The 22,063-nt window shown below is 45.1% G+C and overlaps 1 non-coding gene and 1 pseudogene across 2 annotated transcripts; both read left to right on the top strand.

Moving 5' to 3' along the window:
* Nucleotides 1-12,474: 12,474 nt before the first annotated feature.
* On the top strand, nucleotides 12,475-20,790 carry LOC124022319 (annotated as a pseudogene). The gene is made up of 11 exons (XR_006836358.1): nucleotides 12,475-13,288; nucleotides 13,704-13,897; nucleotides 14,063-14,178; nucleotides 14,650-14,789; nucleotides 15,231-15,331; nucleotides 15,454-15,687; nucleotides 16,417-16,779; nucleotides 16,883-16,996; nucleotides 18,873-19,097; nucleotides 20,067-20,290; nucleotides 20,390-20,790. The product of XR_006836358.1 is annotated as a polyadenylate-binding protein 1A-like (transcript).
* On the top strand, nucleotides 19,844-19,922 carry LOC124022326. Its single transcript, XR_006836361.1, has one exon. It is a non-coding gene; the product is annotated as a small nucleolar RNA SNORD72 (small nucleolar RNA).
* Nucleotides 20,791-22,063: the final 1,273 nt, after the last annotated feature.

Genomic DNA, 22,063 nt, shown 5'->3' with positions numbered 1-22,063 from the left:
AGTTAGCTTTGCCACAGTATCAACAATATATTTAGAATTGTTCTTATTTTCCTCAATTAAGTTAGAAAAATAGGATGATCGAGCAGCAGTAAGGGCTATTTGGTACTGCACGGTACCGTCTTTCCAAGCTAGTCGGAAGACTTCCAGTTTGGTGTGGAGCCATTTCTGTTCCAATTTTCTGGAAGTTTGCTTCAGAGCTCGGGTATTTTCTGTGTACCAGGGAGCTAGTTTCTTATGACAAATGTTTTTAGTTTTTAGGGGTGCAACTGCATCTAGGATATTGTGCAAGGTTAAATTGAGTTCCTCAGTTAGGTGGTTAACTGATTTTTGTCCTCTGGCGTCCTTGGGTAGGCAGAGGGAGTCTGGAAGGGCATCAAGGAATCTTTGTGTTGTCTGTGAATTTATAGCACGACTTTTGATGTTCCTTGGTTGGTCTGAGCAGATTATTTGTTGCGATTGCAAACGTAATAAAATGGTGGTCCGATAGTCCAGGATTGTGAGGAAAAACATTAAGATCCACATTTATTCAATGGGACAAAACTATGTCCAGAGTATGACTGTGACAGTGAGTAGGTCTGGAGACATGTTGGACAAAACCCACTGAGTCGATGATGGCTCCGAAAGCCTTTTGGAGTGGGTCTGTGGACTTTTCCATGTGAATATTAAAGTCACCAAAAATGTGAATATTATCTGCTATGACTACAAGGTCCGATAGGAATTCAGGGAACTCAATGAGGAACGCTGTATATGGCCCAGGAGGCCTGTAAACAGTAGCTATAAAAACGGATTGAGTCGGCTGCATAGATTTCATGACTGGAAGCTCAAAAAATGAAAACATAATTTTATTTTTGTAAATTGAAATTTGCTATCGTAAATGTTAGCAACACCTCCGCCTTTACGGGATGCACGGGGGACATGGTCACGAGTGTAACCAGGAGGAGAGGCCTCATTTAAAACACAGTAAATTCATCATTGTATTGTAATGTATGTTCTATAACGGCTCTCATTTTGCTGAACCTCAGGAAGAGTTTTATTTGATTTATTTCACCTTTATTTAACCAGGTATTTATATATATATATATAAAACCCTTTATTTAACCAGGTATTTCTATATATATATATAACCCTAACCCTTTATTTAACCAGGTATTTCTATATATATATATATATATATATATATAACCCTTTATTTAACCAGGTATTTATATATATATATATAACCCTTTATTTAACCAGGTATTTATATATATATATATATATATATATATATAACCCTAACCCTTTATTTAACCAGGTATTTATATATATATATAACCCTTTATTTAACCAGGTATTTATATATATATATAACCCTAACCCTTTATTTAACCAGGTATTTATATATATATATATAACCCTTTATTTAACCAGGTATTTATATATATATATAACCCTAACCCTTTATTTAACCAGGTATTTATATATATATATAACCCTAACCCTTTATTTAACCAGGTATTTATATATATATATATATATATATATATATAACCCTTTATTTAACCAGGTATTTATATATATATATATATAACCCTTTATTTAACCAGGTATTTATATATATATATATAACCCTAACCCTTTATTTAACCAGGTATTTATATATATAACCCTTTATTTAACCAGGTATTTATATATATATATAACCCTAACCCTTTATTTAACCAGGTATTTATATATATATATATATATATATATATATAACCCTAACCCTTTATTTAACCAGGTATTTATATATATATATATATATATATATATATATTTATATATATATATATAACCCTTTATTTAACCAGGTATTTATATATATATATATTTAACCAGGTATTTATATATATATATATATAACCCTTTATTTAACCAGATATTTATATATATATATATAACCCTAACCCTTTATTTAACCAGGTATTTATATATATAACCCTTTATTTAACCAGGTATTTATATATATATATAACCCTAACCCTTTATTTAACCAGGTATTTATATATATATATATATAACCCTAACCCTTTATTTAACCAGGTATTTATATATATATATATATATAACCCTTTATTTAACCAGGTATTTATATATATATAACCCTAACCCTTTATTTAACCAGGTATTTATATATATATATATAACCCTAACCCTTTATTTAACCAGGTATTTATATATATATATATATAACCCTTTATTTAACCAGGTATTTATACATATATATATATATAACCCTAACCCTTTATTTAACCAGGTATTTATATATATATATATATATAACCCTTTATTTAACCAGGTATTTATATATATATAACCCTAACCCTTTATTTAACCAGGTATTTATATATATATATATAACCCTAACCCTTTATTTAACCAGGTATTTATATATATATATATATATTTATTTAACCATATTTATATATATATATATATATATATATAACCCTAACCCTTTATTTAACCAGGTATTTATATATATATATATATATATATATATATATATATATATATATATATATAACCTAACCCTTTATTTAACCAGGTATTTATATATATATATATATAACCCTAACCCTTTATTTAACCAGGTATTTATATATATATATATAACCCTTTATTTAACCAGGTATTTATACATATATATATATAACCCTTTATTTAACCAGGTATTTATTTAACCAGGTATTTATATATATATATATATATATATATAGGTATTTATATATATATATAACCCTAACCCTTTATTTAACCAGGTATTTATATATATATATATATATTTATTTAACCAGGTATTTATTTAACCAGGTATATATATATATATATATATAACCCTAACCCTTTATTTAACCAGGTATTTATATATATATATAACCCTAACCCTTTATTTAACCAGGTATTTATATATATATATATAATATTTATTAACCCTAATTTAACCAGGTATTTATATATATATATATATATATATATATTATAATATATTTATATATATATATATAACCCTAACCCTTTATTTAACCAGGTATTTATACATATATATATATATATAACCCTAACCCTTTATTTAATCAGGTATTTATATATATATATAACCCTTTATTTAACCAGGTATTTATATATATATATATATATATATATATATATATATATATATAAACCCTTTATTTAACCAGGTATTTATACATATATATATATATATATATTTATATATATATAACCCTAACCCTGTATTTAACCAGGTATTTATATAGATATATATATATAACCCTAACCCTTTATTTAACCAGGTATTTATATATATATATATATATATATATATATATAACCCTAACCCTTTATTTAACCAGGTTGGCCAGGTGAGAACAAGTTCTCATTTACAACTGCGACCTGGCCAAGATAAAGCAAAGCAGTGCGACACAAACAACAACACAGAGTTATACATGGAATTAACAAGCGTACAGTCAATAACACAATAGAAAAAAGAAAGTCTATATACAGTGTGTGCAAATGGCATGAGGAGGTAAGGCAATAAATAGGCCAATAGTAGCGAAGTAATTACAATGTATCAAATTAACACTGGAGTGATAGATGTGCAGATGATGTGCAAGTAGAAATACTGGTGTGCAAAAGAGCAGAAAAGTAAATAAAAACAATATGGGGATGAGGTAGGTAGATTGGGTGGGCTATTTACAGATGGACTAAGTACAGCTGCAGCGATCGGTTAGCTGCTCTAGCTGCTGGTCCTTCTGTAGCTCAGTTGGTAGAGCATGGCGCTTTTAACGCCAGGGTTGTGGGTTCGATCCCCGGGACCACCCATACGTAGAATGTATGCACACATGACTGTAAGTTGCTTTGGATAAAAGCGTCTGCTAAATGGCATATATTTATATATTTGCTCAGATTACGTTTAAAGTTAGTGAGGGAGATATGAGTCTCCAGCTTCAGAGATTTTTGCAAATCGTACCAGTCAATGGCAGCAGAGAACTGGAAGGAAAGGCGACCAAATGAGGTGTTTGTTTTGGGGATGACCAGTGAGATATACCTGCTGGAGCGCGTGCTAGGGGGTGAGTGTTGTTATGGTGACCAGTGAGATATACCTGCTGGAGCGCGTGCTAGGGGGTGAGTGTTGTTATGGTGACCAGTGAGATATACCTGCTGGAGAGCGTGCTAGGGGGTGAGTGTTGTTATCATGACCAGTGAGCTGAGATAAGGCAGAGTTTTACCAAGCATGGACTTATAGATGACCTGGAGTAGCAGCTGGCTTGGCAGGAACTAATGGGGATCCATAATAAACCCCAGGAAGAGAAGCTGCTGCCTTGGCAGGAATTAATGGGGATCCATAATAAACCCCAGGAAGAGAAGCTGCTGCCTTGGCAGGAACTAATGGGGATCCATAATAAACCCCAGGAAGAGTAGCTGCTGTCTTGACAGGAACTAATGGGGATCCATAATAAACCCCAGGAAGAGTAGCTGCTGCCTTGACAGGAACTAATGGGGATCCATAATAAACCCCAGGAAGAGAAGCTGCTGCCTTGGCAGGAACTAATGGGGAACCATAATAAACCCCAGGAAGAGTAGCTGCTGCCTCGGCAGGAACTAATGGGGATCCATAATAAACCCCAGGAAGAGAAGCTGCTGCCTTGACAGGAACTAATGGGGATCCATAATAAACCCCAGGAAGAGTAGCTGCTGCCTCGGCAGGAACTAATGGGGATCCATAATAAACCCCAGGAAGAGAAGCTGCTGCCTTGACAGGAACTAATGGGGATCCATAATAAACCCCAGGAAGAGTAGCTGCTGCCTTGACAGGAACTAATGGGGATCCATAATAAACCCCAGGAAGAGTAGCTGCTGCCTTGACAGGAACTAATGGGGATCCATAATAAACCCCGGGAAGAGTAGCTGCTGCCTTGACAGGAACTAATGGGGATCCATAATAAACCCCAGGAAGAGTAGCTGCTGCCTTGGCAGGAACTAATGGGGATCCATAATAAACCCCAGGAAGAGTAGCTGCTGCCTTGACAGGAACTAATGGGGATCCATAATAAACCCCAGGAAGAGTAGCTGCTGCCTTGGCAGGAACTAATGGGGATCCATAATAAACCCCAGGAAGAGAAGCTGCTGCCTTGACAGGAACTAATGGGGATCCATAATAAACCCCAGGAAGAGAAGCTGCTGCCTTGGCAGGAACTAATGGGGATCCATAATAAACCCCAGGAAGAGAAGCTGCTGCCTTGACAGGAACTAATGGGGATCCATAATAAACCCCAGGAAGAGTAGCTGCTGCCTTGGCAGGAACTAATGGGGATCCATAATAAACCCCAGGAAGAGTAGCTGCTGCCTTGACAGGAACTAATGGGGATCCATAATAAACCCCAGGAAGAGTAGCTGCTGTCTTGGCAGGAACTAATGGGGATCCATAATAAACCCCTGGAAGAGTAGCTGCTGTCTTGGCAGGAACTAATGGGGATCCATAATAAACCCCTGGAAGAGTAGCTGCTGTCTTGGCAGGAACTAATGGGGATCCATAATAAACCCCAGGAAGAGAAGCTGCTGCCTTGACAGGAACTAATGGGGATCCATAATAAACCCCAGGAAGAGTAGCTGCTGCCTTGGCAGGAACTAATGGGGATCCATAATAAACCCCAGGAAGAGTAGCTGCTGCCTTGACAGGAACTAATGGGGATCCATAATAAACCCCAGGAAGAGTAGCTGCTGTCTTGGCAGGAACTAATGGGGATCCATAATAAACCCCTGGAAGAGTAGCTGCTGTCTTGACAGGAACTAATGGGGATCCATAATAAACCCCTGGAAGAGTAGCTGCTGTCTTGGCAGGAACTAATGGGGATCCATAATAAATACCAATGAGGTATATCTGTTGTTGTTTTAGTAAATCTCAGTCTGGAAACTGTTACATTTTTAGACATATTTTCAACACCAGTATCCAAAATGATCTGGCTGCTCCCATTGGACGGTGCAGAACGCTGAAAGTAGGGCCACAGTATAACATCTCTCGTATGGTGTTTGTCATTAGAATGTTGCTGAGCCTTATGCTGGCCGGCCCAATGGTTACACGGCCCTGATAAAACTAGATTCTGAATCAGAATGTCATTAGAATGTTGCTGAGCCCTATGCTGGCCGGCCCAATGGTTACATGGCCCTGATAAAACTAGATTCTGATTCAGAATGTCATTAGAATGTTGCTGAGCCCTATGCTGGCCGGCCCAATGGTTACATGGCCCTGATAAAACTAGATTCTGAATCAGGGGAATGTTCATGAGGGGTGGGGGAGGGGGGCGGGGGCCATTTGATTAATTGTTCTTCCCCCAAGCCATAAGACTGCTGAACAATTACTCAAATGCGAGTAGCAGCAGTTTAAAAACAAATGGGGGGGGGGGGGGGTGTCAATGTAAATTGTCCGATGGCCATTTGATTAATTGTTCTTCCCCCAAGCCATAAAACTGCTGAACAATTACTCAACTGGCCACCTGGATTATTTACATTGCCCCCCCCCCCCCACACGACTGCAACTCGCTGTTTTATCTATGCATAGTCACTTTACCCCTACTTATATGAACAAATGACCTCGACTAACCTGAACTCGTTATTTTATTTTATTGTGTTACTTATTTTAAATATTGTTTTACTTTATTTGGTAAATATTTTCATAACTCTTTCTTGAACTGAATGGTTTGGTTAAGTTAAGAGCATGTAAAGTAAGCGTTACACGGTAAGGTCTAAACCGGTTGTATTGAGCGCATGTGATAAATAAAGTTTGATTTCATTTGAACACTCACCTTCCAATCAGTGTTGTCGACTCAATAACAGTGGAAATGACAGGTAGTCTAGTGGTTAGAGGGGGAGGGGGAGGTAGGTAGTCTAGTGGTTAGAGGGGGAGGCAGGTAGTCTAGTGGTTAGAGGAGGCAGGTAGCCTAGTGGTTAGAGGGGGAGGCAGGTAGTCTAGTGGTTAGAGGGGGAGGGGGAGGCAGGTAGTCTAGTGGTTAGAGGGGGAGGCAGGTAGTCTAGTGGTTAGAGGGGAGGGGGGGCAGGTAGTCTAGTGGTTAGAGGAGGCAGGTAGCCTAGTGGTTAGAGGAGGCAGGTAGCCTAGTGGTTAGAGGGGGAGGCAGGTAGTCTAGTGGTTAGAGGGGGGGGGGAGGCAGGTAGTCTAGTGGTTAGAGGAGGCAGGTAGCCTAGTGGTTAGAGGGGGAGGCAGGTAGTCTAGTGGTTAGAGGGGGAGGGGGAGGCAAGTAGTCTAGGGGTTAGAGGGGGAGGCAGGTAGCCTAGTGGTTAGAGGAGGCAGGTAGCCTAGTGGTTAGAGGGGGAGGCAGGTAGTCTAGTGGTTAGAGGAGGCAGGTAGTCTAGTGGTTAGAGGGGGAGGCAGGTAGTCTAGTGGTTAGAGGGGGAGGGGGAGGCAGGTAGTCTAGTGGTTAGAGGAGGCAGGTAGCCTAGTGGTTAGAGGGGGAGGCAGGTAGTCTAGTGGTTAGAGGGGGAGGCAGGCAAGTAGTCTAGTGGTTAGAGGGGGAGGCAGGTAGCCTAGTGGTTAGAGGGGGAGGCAGGTAGCCTAGTGGTTAGAGGGGAGGGGAGGCAGGTAGTCTAGTGGTTAGAGGGGGAGGGGAGGTAGTCTAGTGGTTAGAGGGGGAGGCAGGTAGTCTAGTGGTTAGAGGTGGGAGGCAGGTAACCTAGTGGTTAGGGCAGGTAGTCTAGTGGTTAGAGGGGGAGGGGGAGGCAAGTAGTCTAGTGGTTAGAGGGGGAGGCAGGTAGCCTAGTGGTTAGAGGGGGAGGAGGAGGCAGGTAGCCTAGTGGTTAGAGGGGAGGGGAGGCAGGTGGTCTAGTGGTTAGAGGGGGAGGGGGAGGCAGGTAGTCTAGTGGTTAGAGGGGGAGGGGGAGGCAGGTAGTCTAGTGGTTAGAGGGGAGGGGGAGGCAGGTGGTCTAGTGGTTAGAGGGGGAGGGGGAGGCAGGTAGTCTAGTGGTTAGAGGGGGAGGCAGGTAGTCTAGTGGTTAGAGGGGGGGGGAGGCAGGTAGTCTAGTGGTTAGAGGGGGAGGCAGGTAGTCTAGTGGTTAGAGGGGAGGGGGAGGCAGGTGGTCTAGTGGTTAGAGGGGAGGGGAGGCAGGTAGTCTAGTGGTTAGAGGGGGAGGCAGGTAGTCTAGTGGTTAGAGGGGAGGGGGAGGCAGGTAGTCTAGTGGTTAGAGGGGGAGGGGGAGGCAGGTAGTCTAGTGGTTAGAGGGGAGGGGGAGGCAGGTAGTCTAGTGGTTAGAGGGGGAGGGGGAGGCAGGTAGTCTAGTGGTTAGAGGGGGAGGCAGGTAGTCTAGTGGTTAGAGGGGGAGGCAGGTAGGTGGTTAGAGGGGAGGGGCAGGTAGTCTAGTGGTTAGAGGGGGAGGCAGGTAGTCTAGTGGTTAGAGGGGGAGGGGGAGGCAGGTAGTCTAGTGGTTAGAGGGGGAGGGGGAGGCAGGTAGTCTAGTGGTTAGAGGGGGAGGGGGAGGCAGGTAGTCCAGTGGTTAGAGGGGGGGGTGGGGCAGGTAGTCTAGTGGTTAGAGGGGGGGGGAGGCAGGTAGTCTAGTGGTTAGAGGGGGAGGGGGTAGGCAGGTAGTCTAGTGGTTAGAGGGGGAGGGGTAGTCTAGGGTTAGAGGGGGGGAGGCAGGTCTAGTGGTTAGAGGGGGAGGCAGGTAGGTGGTTAGAGGGGAGGGGCAGGTAGAGGGTTAGAGGGGGAGGCAGGTAGTCTAGTGGTTAGAGGGGGAGGGGGGCAGGCAGGTTAGGTCTAGTGGTTAGAGGGAGAGGGGGAGGCAGGTAGTCTAGTGGTTAGAGGGGAGGTAACCTAGTGGTTAGAGGGGGAGGCAGGTAGTCTAGTGGTTAGAGGGGGAGGGGGAGGCAAGTAGTCTAGTGGTTAGAGGGGAGGGGAGGCAGGTAGTGGTTAGTCTAGTGGTTAGAGGGGGAGGCAGGTAGTCTAGTGGTTAGAGGGGAGGGGGAGGCAGTAGTCTAGTGGTTAGAGGGGGAGGCAGGTAGCCCAGTGGTTAGAGGGGGAGGAGGGGCAGGTAGCCTAGTGGTTAGTCTAGTGGTTAGAGGGGGAGGGGGAGGCAGGTAGTCTAGTGGTTAGAGGGGAGGGGGAGGCAGGTAGTCTAGTGGTTAGAGGGGAGGGGGAGGCAGGTGGTCTAGTGGTTAGAGGGGGAGGGGGAGGCAGGTAGTCTAGTGGTTAGGGGGGAGGCAGGTAGTCTAGTGGTTAGAGGGGGAGGGGGAGGCAGGTAGTCTAGTGGTTAGAGGGGAGGCAGGTAGTCTAGTGGTTAGAGGGGAGGGGGAGGCAGGTAGTCTAGTGGTTAGAGGGGGAGGGGGAGGCAGGTAGTCTAGTGGTTAGAGGGGGAGGCAGGTAGTCTAGTGGTTAGAGGGGAGGGGGAGGCAGGTAGTCTAGTGGTTAGAGGGGAGGGGGAGGCAGGTAGTCCCTAGTGGTTAGGGGGGAGGGGGTGGCAGGTAGTCTAGTGGTTAGAGGGGGAGGGGGGCAGGTAGTCTAGTGGTTAGAGGGGAGGCAGGTAGTCTAGTGGTTAGAGGGGGAGGCAGGTAGTCTAGTGGTTAGAGGGGGGGGCAGGTAGTCTCCCAGTGGTTAGAGGGGGAGGCAGGTAGTCTAGTGGTTAGAGGGGGAGGGGGAGGCAGGTAGTCTAGTGGTTAGGGGAGGGGGAGGCAGGTAGTCTAGTGGTTAGAGGGGGAGGGGGAGGCAGGTAGTCCAGTGGTTAGAGGGGGGTGGGGCAGGTAACCTAGTGGTTAGAGTTAGGAGGCAGATAGCCTAGTGGTTAGAGGGGGAGGCAGGTAGCCTAGTGGTTAGAGGGGGAGGCAGGTAGCCTAGTGGTTAGAGTTGGGAGGCAGGTAGCCTAGTGGTTAGAGGGGGAGGCAGGTAGTCTAGTGGTTAGAGGGGGAGGCAGGTAGTCTAGTGGTTAGAGGGGGAGGCAGGTAGTCTAGTGGTTAGAGGGGAGGGGCAGGTAGTCTAGTGGTTAGAGGGGGAGGCAGGTAGTCTAGTGGTTAGAGGGGGAGGGGGAGGCAGGTAGTCTAGTGGTTAGAGGGGGAGACAGGGTAGTCTAGTGGTTAGAGGGAGAGGGGGAGGCAGGTAGTCTAGTGGTTAGAGGGAGAGGGGAGGGGCAGGTAGTCTAGTGGTTAGAGGGGGGAGGCAGGTAGTCTAGTGGTTAGAGGGGGGAGACAGGGTAGTCTAGTGTTAGAGTGTTGGTCATTAAACCCACAGCTTTAGAACCCTCCCATTGGCTCCTCAGTGTCTCATTAGAACCCCTCCCATTGGCTCCTCTGTGTCTCATTAGAACCCCTCCCATTGGCTCCTCAGTGTCTCATTAGAACCCCTCCCATTGGCTCCTCAGTGTCTCATTAGAACCCCTCCCATTGGCTCCTCTGTGTCTCATTAGAACCCTCGCATTGGCTCCTCAGTGTCTCATTAGAACCCCTCACATTGGCTCCTCAGTGTCTCATTAGAACCCCTCCCATTGGCTCCTCAGTGTCTCGTTAGAACCCCTCCCATTGGCTCCTCTGTGTCTCATTAGAACCCCTCCCATTGGCTCCTCAGTGTCTCGTTAGAACCCCTCCCATTGGCTCCTCAGTGTCTCATTAGAACCCCTCCCATTGGCTCCTCAGTGTCTCGTTAGAACCCTCCCATTGGCTCCTCAGTGTCTCGTTAGAACCCTCCCATTGGTCCTCGGTGGAATGCATGATATTCACAGCCAGGACCTCAGAAACCTTGTTACATTCCGCTCATGCATACCGAGAGTGAAACAGACTATTGTTGACATAACTCCTTATCAGTGAGACTGGAGACGTGTGAGAGAAGCTCTGGGGTTTAATTAACATGTGTATAGATCCTGAACCCAGCCACACCTCCCACTGGGGTAAAACAATAGTCATTTCAACACCCAGAACCGAAACCCGTCTATCAGGAGAGACTGAAAACAATTGGTACCCCAATGCACCACAGCAGGAGTCGTACATGTGGTTAGCACACACACCTGGGTTTGTGGTCTGATATATTCAGGATGAGGATTTATTTAGGGGAGGGGGGGGGCAGGTATTCCAGACAGAGTTTTGTCCTAAATACACCAGGCTACGGACTCATTTGAGGTTCAAATCACAGTTTTCACCGCCACAGAAATACACTGAAGCAGGCCCAGGTTTGGGCTCAGACAGGTGTGGTTAAAGTAGGTTCTCCTACTGGCTGCTTCCCCTGGTGGTTGTGAGAGGAAAGAGCAGGCTGAAGGTGTACAGTGGAGGGAAAAAAAAACATTACAACTAAAACCACAGAACAATGAGCCATACATTTTGCCAGAAGTTTCAATGTGAAGCATCTGGTTGGCGTGTTCCACTCACTACCAAATATGGTAATGAGAGGAAGTCCAGTGGTCAGCGGTGGGAGAAGATGGAACGAAATGAATTTATGACAAAAATTCTGCTCATTTTCTCATCTATGAAACATTTGAACTCCATACAGTTTTCTGTTTCCAAAACTAGAATAAAATATCAAACAGAGTGGACTGCGTTTTGTAGACTTTAACCTTTGCCAACGTTTTTGTTGTTGTTGTTGAATGGTTGTTGTTTAGGAATGCAAACGAGAAATGAGTTCTTACACATGCGCACTTCACCGAGTAGGCGTTCCCTAACGGAAACATGCAAATGAATGCTTGAACGCACCAATAGAATTGAATAGCTCTTGCTTGGCTCTGCCCACCTCCTTGCTCGTTCTGTCCCACTATGATTAATTTGGCTCCCATTTGGAACGATAAGCTTTGGTCTATCTTGGTTTAGTTATAACAAATAAAAAATAGCTAAAACAGGTACTGCACGCATACTGCGAATGTCTTTATGACTCAAAAGTACAGCATCTGCACATTTACCAGACGGACACCCTCATCAGCGGGGAGGGAAATTAACACCAGCCGAATGCTGGTAGAGTTTGGCATTGACTGATAGAATGTATATTATCCAAAACCACTCAGTTAAATCCAAAAACCCACATGCAAAACAACGTATCTGTGTGTTATAACATTACATGCGTTTTCTATGTATTATAGTCATTATTTTCGGGAAGAAAATGTGGGCATCGACCAGCCATCCTGCTCATATGAGTTACTGTCTGTCTTGAACCTGAAGACAGGAACCAGTGAATGCTGTTTCCACCCGTTATAGATATACAACCATGCGTGAACTTGTTTTTACCTCAAAGACCAATGGCTGTGTTGCATTTGCTAACAGCAGAAATTTGAGAGCAGCAATAGCGGTCAAATCAAGGAATATTATTTGGTAGAATTGAAGAAGAAAACAAAACAACAACAAAAAAAAACAATACGTGTAATTGATCAAAGAGGTCTTTGATTAATAAGATCTCGCGTTGATAGGATCAGATGACGCAAACCAACGCGAGAATCTGCGAGATCTGTGTTTTAAGGGGGGTTCAACAGCACATGACCACATGTTCATTCCCTTCTGCGTAGCTACGCTAGAGTGTGTTCCGGAGCCTCGGCACACATTTTATTATCAAAAAAAAAACACAAAAAAAATATATAAAATAAATAAACACAAGGGAAGATTATTTTTTTGTAAGAAAAAGAAAAAACTCGGTGAAGCAGGATTTAACAAGTAACCCGTCGAAAATAGGACGAGATTTCGGAAGAGAAGGTCATTTTGTTCCATTTTGATAACATTGCTGGAAAGGCGTGGGGTGATTTCATTTTAATAGTTAACCGAGACCTTTTATGATTATTTTATTAGCTAGAAGCTATAACGTAGCAGGGGATTTTTTGTTGTTGTCGCATCTGTTATTATTGTAACGTTAACTAGTCGTAGCTACTATTAAACTTTTATTTTGTAATTTATTTCCTCCCGAAGGTAACGTAGCAGAATTAGCCAACCGGCCCGCATTGCTTTTTTTAGGGCCTAAGTGCGAAGTAGTTAACGTCCAAAACATTTATTTTTATTTCATTTTTTTTAGCAAACAGCAAATCTTCGGTGTCATAAGACCCCATTTCACGTTAACCTGACAACGTAACGTGTTTATTCCCCTCCCGTATTAGTTATTTAAAAACCCCATAATGAATCCAAGCGCCCCCAGTTACCCGATGGCCTCCCTGTACGTGGGCGACCTGCACCAGGATATCACCGAGGCCATGCTGTACGAGAAGTTCAGCCCCGCCGGGCCCATCCTCTCCATCCGGGTCTGCAGGGACATGATCACTCGGCGATCCCTCGGATATGCCTACGTCAACTTTCAACAACCAGCCGATGGTAACTATTTTATTATATTATTATTTTATATTTATTATTTATATTATTTATTATTTTTTAGATAATAATAATACATCGTATTTAATCGTAATGGTATCACCAGTAAAAAAAAAATATATATATATATATATATATAACATGACGTGGCTCACACGTTCACGTTGCACCAAAAAAATTAAAATGTCAATCCGGTGTGATGAATAACATTATAGGTCTAAGTACATAATCACGCGTCAACATTTGACTAACATGGTTTCAGTTCAGCAAGCTATGTAAGGCCAACGAGCCTTTCACTGTCCTAATTTGTTGTCGTGTTGTAGGTTCAATAATTAAATTGGGAGTATTGGCTGCAAATGGCGCGGTTTCCTTCAACCGCATTCTTAATGGTACACGGCTCCCGATATGTGTTTTCTAGCTGAACGTGCCCTGGACACCATGAACTTTGACGTCATCAAAGGGAGACCTCTGCGTATCATGTGGTCTCAGCGTGACCCTTCCCTGAGGAAGAGTGGGGTGGGCAACATCTTCATCAAGAACCTGGACAAGTCCATTGACAACAAGGCCCTCTATGACACCTTCTCGGCGTTCGGAAACATCCTATCCTGCAAGGTAGGATGAGAGAGACGCTTTCTGGCTGTGTGTGGTTGCCATGTGCTGTGTTGTTCAACCCCCCCAGTGTTGGTTGAAATGTGTGTTGGATTCTGAGTCTGTTGTTTTGGTGCGCATGGTGTTTTTAAAACCACCGCCTGTGCTCTCCGATGTCCCTTCTCCCAGGTGGTTTGTGACGAGAATGGCTCAAAAGGCTATGGCTTTGTGCATTTTGAGACCCAGGAGGCGGCTGAAAGAGCCATTGAGAAAATGAACGGCATGCTGCTCAATGACAGAAAAGTGTAAGTGTGATCAGTCCTCGTGAACTTAGAGACGTAATCAATAATAGATGGGGGTGGTAGGGAGGGGGCTAGTCAGCTGTCTACAGAGTTAAAATGCAACTCAACCCGTACAGAAATGTAACTTGAGTTGTAAACGCGAACTGGTTTTCAATTTCAACTAGATTCAAAAGAATTGGTTTGATTTTTAAAGCATGATTTTGTTTTTGTGTGAGTTCTAAACTTTTAATTTGACTAACTCAAGGTTTTTTTTTGTTTGTTTCAAGTGTCCACTAATAAAGAACTGTTGCTCTGTAGCCTTGTGCTTCTCTCCTCACAGCTTTATCAAACCCAATCCTCTTTCCATGGGGGGTGGTTTAGTCAAAATGGTGGTAACATACGCCACCAAGCTCACCCCCTCCCCAACTCTACAGAACAGGAAGCCCTTTCAACACACTGTTCAACTAACAATATTATTTTATTAACATACAATAGGTTCGTCGGGCGTTTCAAATCCCGCAAAGAGCGCGAGGCTGAGCTCGGAGCCAGAGCCAGAGAGTTCACCAACGTGTACATCAAGAACTTCGGAGAGGACATGGACGACGAGAAGCTCAGGGAGCTGTTTGGGAAATATGGTAAGTGTCTGCCACGTGCTGTTGTTCTACACCCGGGGGTCCACGTGCTGTTGTTCTACACCCGGGGGTCCACGTGCTGTTCTACACCCGGGGGTCCACGTGCTGTTCTACACCCGGGGGTCCACGTGCTGTTGTTCTACACCCGGGGGTCCACGTGCTGTTCTACACCCGGGGGTCCACGTGCTGTTCTACACCCGGGGGTCCACGTGCTGTTCTACACCCGGGGGTCCACGTGTTGTTCTACACCCGGGGGTGTGTTCATTAGGGAGCAAACGGCACCAAGGGAGGAGGGAGGGACCTGATTAATGTCCAATAAATAAATGTTTTCTCACGGCAATATAATGGAATCTAGCCCAGATTGTCGATTTTTTTCCCCTCGTGTTGTAAATGTCGGTTCCGTAGAGTTAGAATTTGATGTCGTTTTTGTGTTGGGTTCTACTGTTCCAGGACCGGCCCTGAGCATCAGGGTGATGACGGACGACAGCGGGAAGTCCCGAGGGTTCGGCTTCGTCAGCTTTGAGAGGCACGAGGATGCTCAGAGGGTGAGTTGTACCGCACATTTCCTTATTATCGCTTATCTGGACGTTGAATAGAGCTACGTGTCCTATGAAAGACAGTGAATTCTTGACCTCAACGGGGCCGCCTTTATCCGTTACGTTCTCAGGCTGTAGACGAGATGAACGGGAAGGATTTCAACGGGCGACAGGTCTACGTGGGCCGAGCCCAGAAGAAGGGAGAGCGCCAGACGGAGTTGAAACGCAAGTTTGAGCAGATGAAGCAGGACCGTATGACCCGCTACCAGGGGGTCAACCTGTACGTCAAGAATCTGGACGATGGCCTCGACGACGAGCGGCTGAGGAAGGAGTTCTCTCCTTTCGGTACCATCACCAGCGCCAAGGTAACCTTCCCACACCCTTCTACACCCTCCTACAACCTTCTACACCCTCCTACAACCTTCTACACCCTCCTACAACCTTCTACACAACCTTCCTACACCCTCCTACAACCTTCTACAACCTTCTACACCCTCCTACAACCTTCTACACCCTTTCTACACCTTCCTACACCCTTCCACCTTCCTACACACCCTTCTACACCTTCCTCCTACAACCTTCTACACCCTCACTACAACCTTCTACACCCTTCCTACAACCTTCTACACCTTCCTACAACCTTCTACACCTTCCTACACCTTCCTACACCTTCCTACACCTTCTACACATTCCTACACCCTCCTACAACCTTCTACACCCTCCTACAACCTTCTACACCTTCCTACAACCTTCTACACCTTCCTACACCCTCCTACACCTTCTACAACCTTCTACACCTTTCTACAACCTTCTACAACCTTCTCTTCCTACAACCTTCTACACCTTCTACAACCTTACACCTTCCTACACCCTTCTACAACTTCTACACCTTCTACTACAACCTTCTACACCTTCCTACAGCCTTCTACACCTTCCTATCTACACCTTCCTCAAAGTCAATATCACCCTCTGATTGAGCCATTACTGTAGTGTGGTGGTACGCTTGTTGCCTGTCTCTATAAAGCGGTGTGGTCTATAGGCCCCTGTCTTTCTGGTTCAGAAACCCCTTTTATTTAATGTGCCTCTCTCTCTAGGTGATGATGGAAGGTGGTCGCAGCAAGGGCTTCGGCTTTGTGTGCTTCTCCTCCCCGGAGGAGGCCACCAAGGCCGTGACGGAGATGAACGGGCGCATCGTGGCCACCAAGCCGCTGTACGTGGCGCTGGCCCAGAGGAAAGAGGAGCGCCAGGCTCACCTCACCAACCAGTACATGCAGAGGATGGCCACCGTCCGGCCCGTACCCAACCCAGTCCTCAACCCCTACCAGCCTGCCCCTCCCTCTGGGTACTTCATGGCTGCCATCCCCAGACTCAGAACCGCGCTGCCTACTACTCCACCAATCAGCTGGCTCAGCTGAGACCAGGCCCACGCTGGGCCACCCAGGGCGTCAGACCACAACGTAAAGATCTACAATTTTTTTTATTTTAGTCAACAGTTTCACTCCAGACTAGAATAGCTCCACCCAGGAAGTCGTTTGTTTTAATTGTCTGTTCTGCTTCCAGACTTCCAGAACATGCCCAACGCCATGCGCCCGTCCGCCCCCAGGCCGCAGACCTTCGGCGCCATGAGGCCCTCGTCATCCCAGGTGCCACGCATGATGGCCGGCCAGAGAATGGGTGAGTTTACCTGGTTAACCCAGAGGATGGGTGAGTTTACCTGGTTAACCCAGAGGATGGGTGAGTTTACCTGGTTAACCCAGAGGATGGGTGAGTTTACCTGGTTAACCCAGAGGATGGGTGAGTTTACCTGGTTAACCCAGAGGATGGGTGAGTTTACCTGGTTAACCCAGAGGATGGGTGAGTTTACCTGGTTAACCCAGAGGATGGGTGAGTTTACCTGGTTAACCCAGGGGATGGGTGAGTTTACCTGGTTGACCCAGGGGATGGGTGAGTTTACCTGGTTGACCCAGGGGATGGGTGAGTTTACCTGGTTGACCCAGGGGATGGGTGAGTTTACCTGGTTGACCCAGGGGATGGGTGAGTTTACCTGGTTGACCCAGGGGATGGGTGAGTTTACCTGGTTGACCCAGGGGATGGGTGAGTTTACCTGGTTGACCCAGGGGATGGGTGAGTTTACCTGGTTGACCCAGGGGATGGGTGAGTTTACCTGGTTGACCCAGGGGATGGGTGAGTTTACCTGGTTAACCCAGGGGATGGGTGAGTTTACCTGGTTAACCCAGGGGATGGGTGAGTTTACCTGGTTAACCCAGGGGATGGCTGAGTTTACCTGGTTAACCCAGGGGATGGGTGAGTTTACCTGGTTAACCCAGGGGATGGCTGAGTTTACCTGGTTGACCCAGGGGATGGGTAACCAACCTTTCAGCTACTATTTACTCTATTTCTACCGGGGTTGAAGGATTTAAGCCTGGAGGCATGGGATGTGTGTGGTGTCATTCAGAGGGTGAACGGGCAAGACAAAATATTTAAGTGCCTTTGAACGGGGGGTGGTAGGTAGTAGGTGCCTTTGAACGGGGGGTGGTAGGTAGTTTAGGTGCCTTTGAACGGGGGTGGGTAGGTAGTGGGTGCCTTTGAACGGGGGTGGTAGGTAGTAGGTGCCAGAGGATGGGTGGTTTGAGTTTGTGAAGAACTGCAGAGGATGGGTTTTTGAGACTAACCTGTTTCCCCTGGGTATGGTAAGTTTATGGTCCACCACCCAAAGGACATGCCGTGATCTTGACACAATTGTTGAACCTTTCAACATCTTGTAGAGTCCATGTTGACAAGGGGAAGGCTGTTATGGGGTTTGGGGGGGATGGGTGATATTAGGAAGGTGTTCTTAATGTTTTGTACGCCACCATGTCTCAATATATGAATCTGTCTCTTGGATGTTGAAGGATTTAAGCCTTGAGGCATTCCTGTGTGTTTTCATTCAGAGGGTCCCCTCTCCCAAGACTTCCTCCCGCCTTTGAACCCGGTGTGGTAGGTAGTAGGTGCCTTTGAACGGGGGTGGTAGGTAGTAGGTGCCTTTGAACAGGCGGTAGGTAGTAGGTGCCTTTGAACGGGGTTGGTAGGGATTTGCCTTTGAAGAACTAGGTGCCAGGCGCCCCGGTTTGAGTTTGTGAAGAACTGCAACGCTGCTTTTTTCCCCTCTCAACAGTTTCCCCTGTGTATCAAGAATGGTCCACCACCCAAAGGACATGCAGCCATCTTGACACAATTGTTGGAACGCTTTCAACATCTTGTAGAGTCCATGTTCCGACAAGTTAAGGCTGTTATGGGGTTTGGGGGGGGGGGGTACAGCTCAATATTAGGAAGGTGTTCTTAATGTTTTGTACGCTCACCATGTCTCAATATATGAATCTGTCTCTTGGATGTTGACTGACTCTCTCCTCTTCCTCCCCCTCTTCTTCCTCCCCTCTCCCTTTTCTTCCTCCCCCTCTTCTTCTCTTCCTCCCCTCTTCCTCTTCTTCCTCCCCTCTTCTCTTCCTCCCCTCTCTCTTCTCTTCCTCCCCTCTCTCTTCTCTCCTCTCCTCCTCTCCTTTCCCCTCTCCAGCCACCCAGGCCCTGGGCCAGCGTCCTGCCGGTGCGGCGGCTGCTGCAGCCCCGGTGAGGATGCCTCAGTACAAGTATGCAGCAGGCGTGAGGAACCCCCAGCAGCACATGTCCAGCCAGCCCCAGGTGCCCATGCAGCAGCCGGCTGTCCACGTCCAGGGACAGGAGCCTCTGACGGCCTCCATGCTGGCGGCGGCTCCTCCTCAGGAACAGAAGCAGATGTTGGGTGAGTCTCTTTTTACTGACCTTCCAGTCTCCTTCAGTTAAAGGTGCTTCCTCTGCATTGGAAGGTCAGGAATATATCTGTAGTAATAGTGCTAAATGTCCGTAATATATCTGTAGTAATAGTGCTAAAGGTCTGTAGTAATAGTGCTAAAGGTCTGTAGTAATAGTGCTAAAGGTCTGTAGTAATAGTGCTAAAGGTCTGTAGTAATAGTGCTAAAGGTCTGTAGTAATAGTGCTAAAGGTCTGTAGTAATAGTGGAATCTGTATAAAGTTTCAGTAATAGTTGCTTAACCGTAGTAATAGTGCTAAAGGTCTGTGGAATTGGTTTCTGATTTTAACCGCCTGTTGATTTCTCCCGGCCATTTCCCGGTTGCTAAAATTCAAATATTTTGGTTAACTTCCAGTTTTACGTGATAAAATAATCGGTCATTGTGTAGAGAATCATTGTTCTGTCTAAAACCACTGTTAAATATATTTTAAATCATTAAATATTGTCTTTTCAGTTATTTGAAGCTGGTGCACAAAAAACGCACGTAAAACACACAAAAAAAAAACAACTTAAGAACAGGAAGTATAGAAATAGCGACATAGAGATCATATCTACCTCTTCTTAGACTTGCTTTCAGTGAGAATGCCAGATCTATAACGCCTGTTTCTATGTGAATCTGGTCTGGTCGCCCAAAGAGTTACACACCGTTTGCTGCTTCTTCTTCTTTTTTCAAAAGGACGATCAACATTTTTATGTGCTCTTTGTCAATGATGTATTCTGTAAAAATGTCTGAACTTATGACTTTCAGTGATTCTTATTTTTCAACTGAGACAAAGAGCCCAACCTGTCTGTCAATGAACCACTGAAGAAGTAGCATCTGTTGTCTTGACTGTTGGCCCTCAAATGGCTGCTGAGCCTTTTTCTGGGTCCTTTTATGATGCTGAATCCCCCCCCCCCCCCCCTCCCCTCCTCATTCTCCAGGCGAGCGTCTGTTCCCTCTCATCCAAAACATGCACCCTAGTCTGGCTGGAAAGATCACCGGCATGCTGTTGGAGATCGACAACTCCGAGTTGCTCCACATGCTGGAGTCTCCCGAGTCTCTCCGCTCCAAGGTGGACGAGGCTGTCGCTGTGCTGCAGGCTCACCAGGCCAAGGAGTCCGCCCAGAAGCCCACCAACCCCGCCGGAGTCCCCAGCTAAGAACCGGTAAGGACTATATTTAGACTGTAGATGTATTTAATCTGTTTTAAGTGTACCATCGACGTTGTCATGCTACTAATGTTAACGTTTGTTTGTTTGTTTCAGAGACGGTAATCTTGCTTCACCGAAGAAAATGGTAGAAAAAAATTTAAACATGGAAAAAACCCTGAAAACTCTGAAAACATTGCAAAAATGAATAAAGTTTTTCTTTACAAAAAATGAATACAACATCTGCCGGGTCTAGAGAAGATTAAGCTAGTCCTCGTTATTAAAAGTTACAAAAGTGGACAAACACAAAAAAAAAAAAAAAATAGAAAAACACTTATCTTAATTATTGAAAAATGTTTGACAAAATGTGACCATTAAAATTAAAAACATTCCATTGTTTTATTTCCTCTTCCAGTATCAATACTCAGATTATCAGCTGTTGTGTTCGGAGATGAGATAGCTGAGTACTTTGTCATTTGGATTGAAAACTGCTAAATAAAGATATCAAACACTTAAAATGGCCGTCTTTTCCTTTTGAGCTGGTGCACGAAGGTTCATCCTAACCTCCTTTGTAGATGGCATTCACCTTATAGTAATTATTACGATGAAGAGATATATGTTTTTCCCCCACACTTTTTAGTGCACTGTAGTTGCTAATGGAACCGCTGACCTGTACTTTTGAGGTGATGGGTACTGCAGAGCACTGGTGTGGTGTAGCAGGAGCTGTGTTCTGCCACTAGGTGGCGCTGTAGTTTACAGTAATAGTGGAGGTGGCTCGTGAATGTGTGATGTGCAGCTCCAGATGATCAGGAGTTGCCTTTACAACCTCCCAAATATGGTCTCTCTTTGTAAACTAATGAGAGTTTTCTTCTGAGGTGACCAGCAATGTTAAAGGCAGGTGTGACTGGTCAACCAGTGATCTGGTCTCTGACCCTCCAGTACTCTGAATGACTGGTCAACCAGTGATCTGGTCTCTGTGACCCTCCAGTACTCTGACTGGTCAACCAGTGATCTAACATCTGTTACCCTCCAGTACTGACTGGTCAACCAGTGATCTTGTCTCTGACCCTCCAGTACTCTGAATGACTGGTCAACCAGTGATCTAACATCTGTTACCCTCCAGTACTCTGAATGACTGGTCAACCAGTGATCTAACATCTGTGACCCTCCAGTACTCTGACTGGTCAACCAGTGATCTGGTCTCTGACCCTCCAGTACTCTGACTGGTCAACCAGTGATCTAACATCTGTGACCCTCCAGTACTCTGACTGGTCAACCAGTGATCTGGTCTCTGACCCTCCAGTACTCTGACTGGTCAACCAGTGATCTAACATCTGTTACCCTCAGTACTCTGAATGACTGGTCAACCAGTGATCTAACAAATATTAGTTCTGTCAAGGTCCATGACCTGAATATTAGTTCTGCCAAGCTCAATGATCCTAATATTAGTTCTGCCAAGGCCCATGACCCTAATATTAGTTCTGCCAAGGTCCATGACCTGAATATTAGTTCTGCCAAGCTCAATGACCCTAATATTAGTTCTGTCAGTATTCCAAGGTCAATGACCCTAATATTAGTTCTGCCAAGGCCCATGACCCTAATATTAGTTCTGCCAAGGTCCATGACCCTAATATTAGTTCTGCCAAGGCCCATGACCCTAATATTAGTTCTGCCAAGGCCCATGACCCTAATATTAGTTCTGCCAAGGCCCATGACCCTAATATTAGTTCTGCCAAGGTCCATGACCCTAATATTAGTTCTGCCAAGGTCAATGACCCTAATATTAGTTCT

The sequence above is a fragment of the Oncorhynchus gorbuscha genome, unplaced genomic scaffold, assembly GCF_021184085.1.
Source record: "Oncorhynchus gorbuscha isolate QuinsamMale2020 ecotype Even-year unplaced genomic scaffold, OgorEven_v1.0 Un_scaffold_1335, whole genome shotgun sequence".
Taxonomy (NCBI): Eukaryota; Metazoa; Chordata; class Actinopteri; order Salmoniformes; family Salmonidae; genus Oncorhynchus; species Oncorhynchus gorbuscha.
This window is presented reverse-complemented; position numbering and strand designations above follow the sequence as displayed.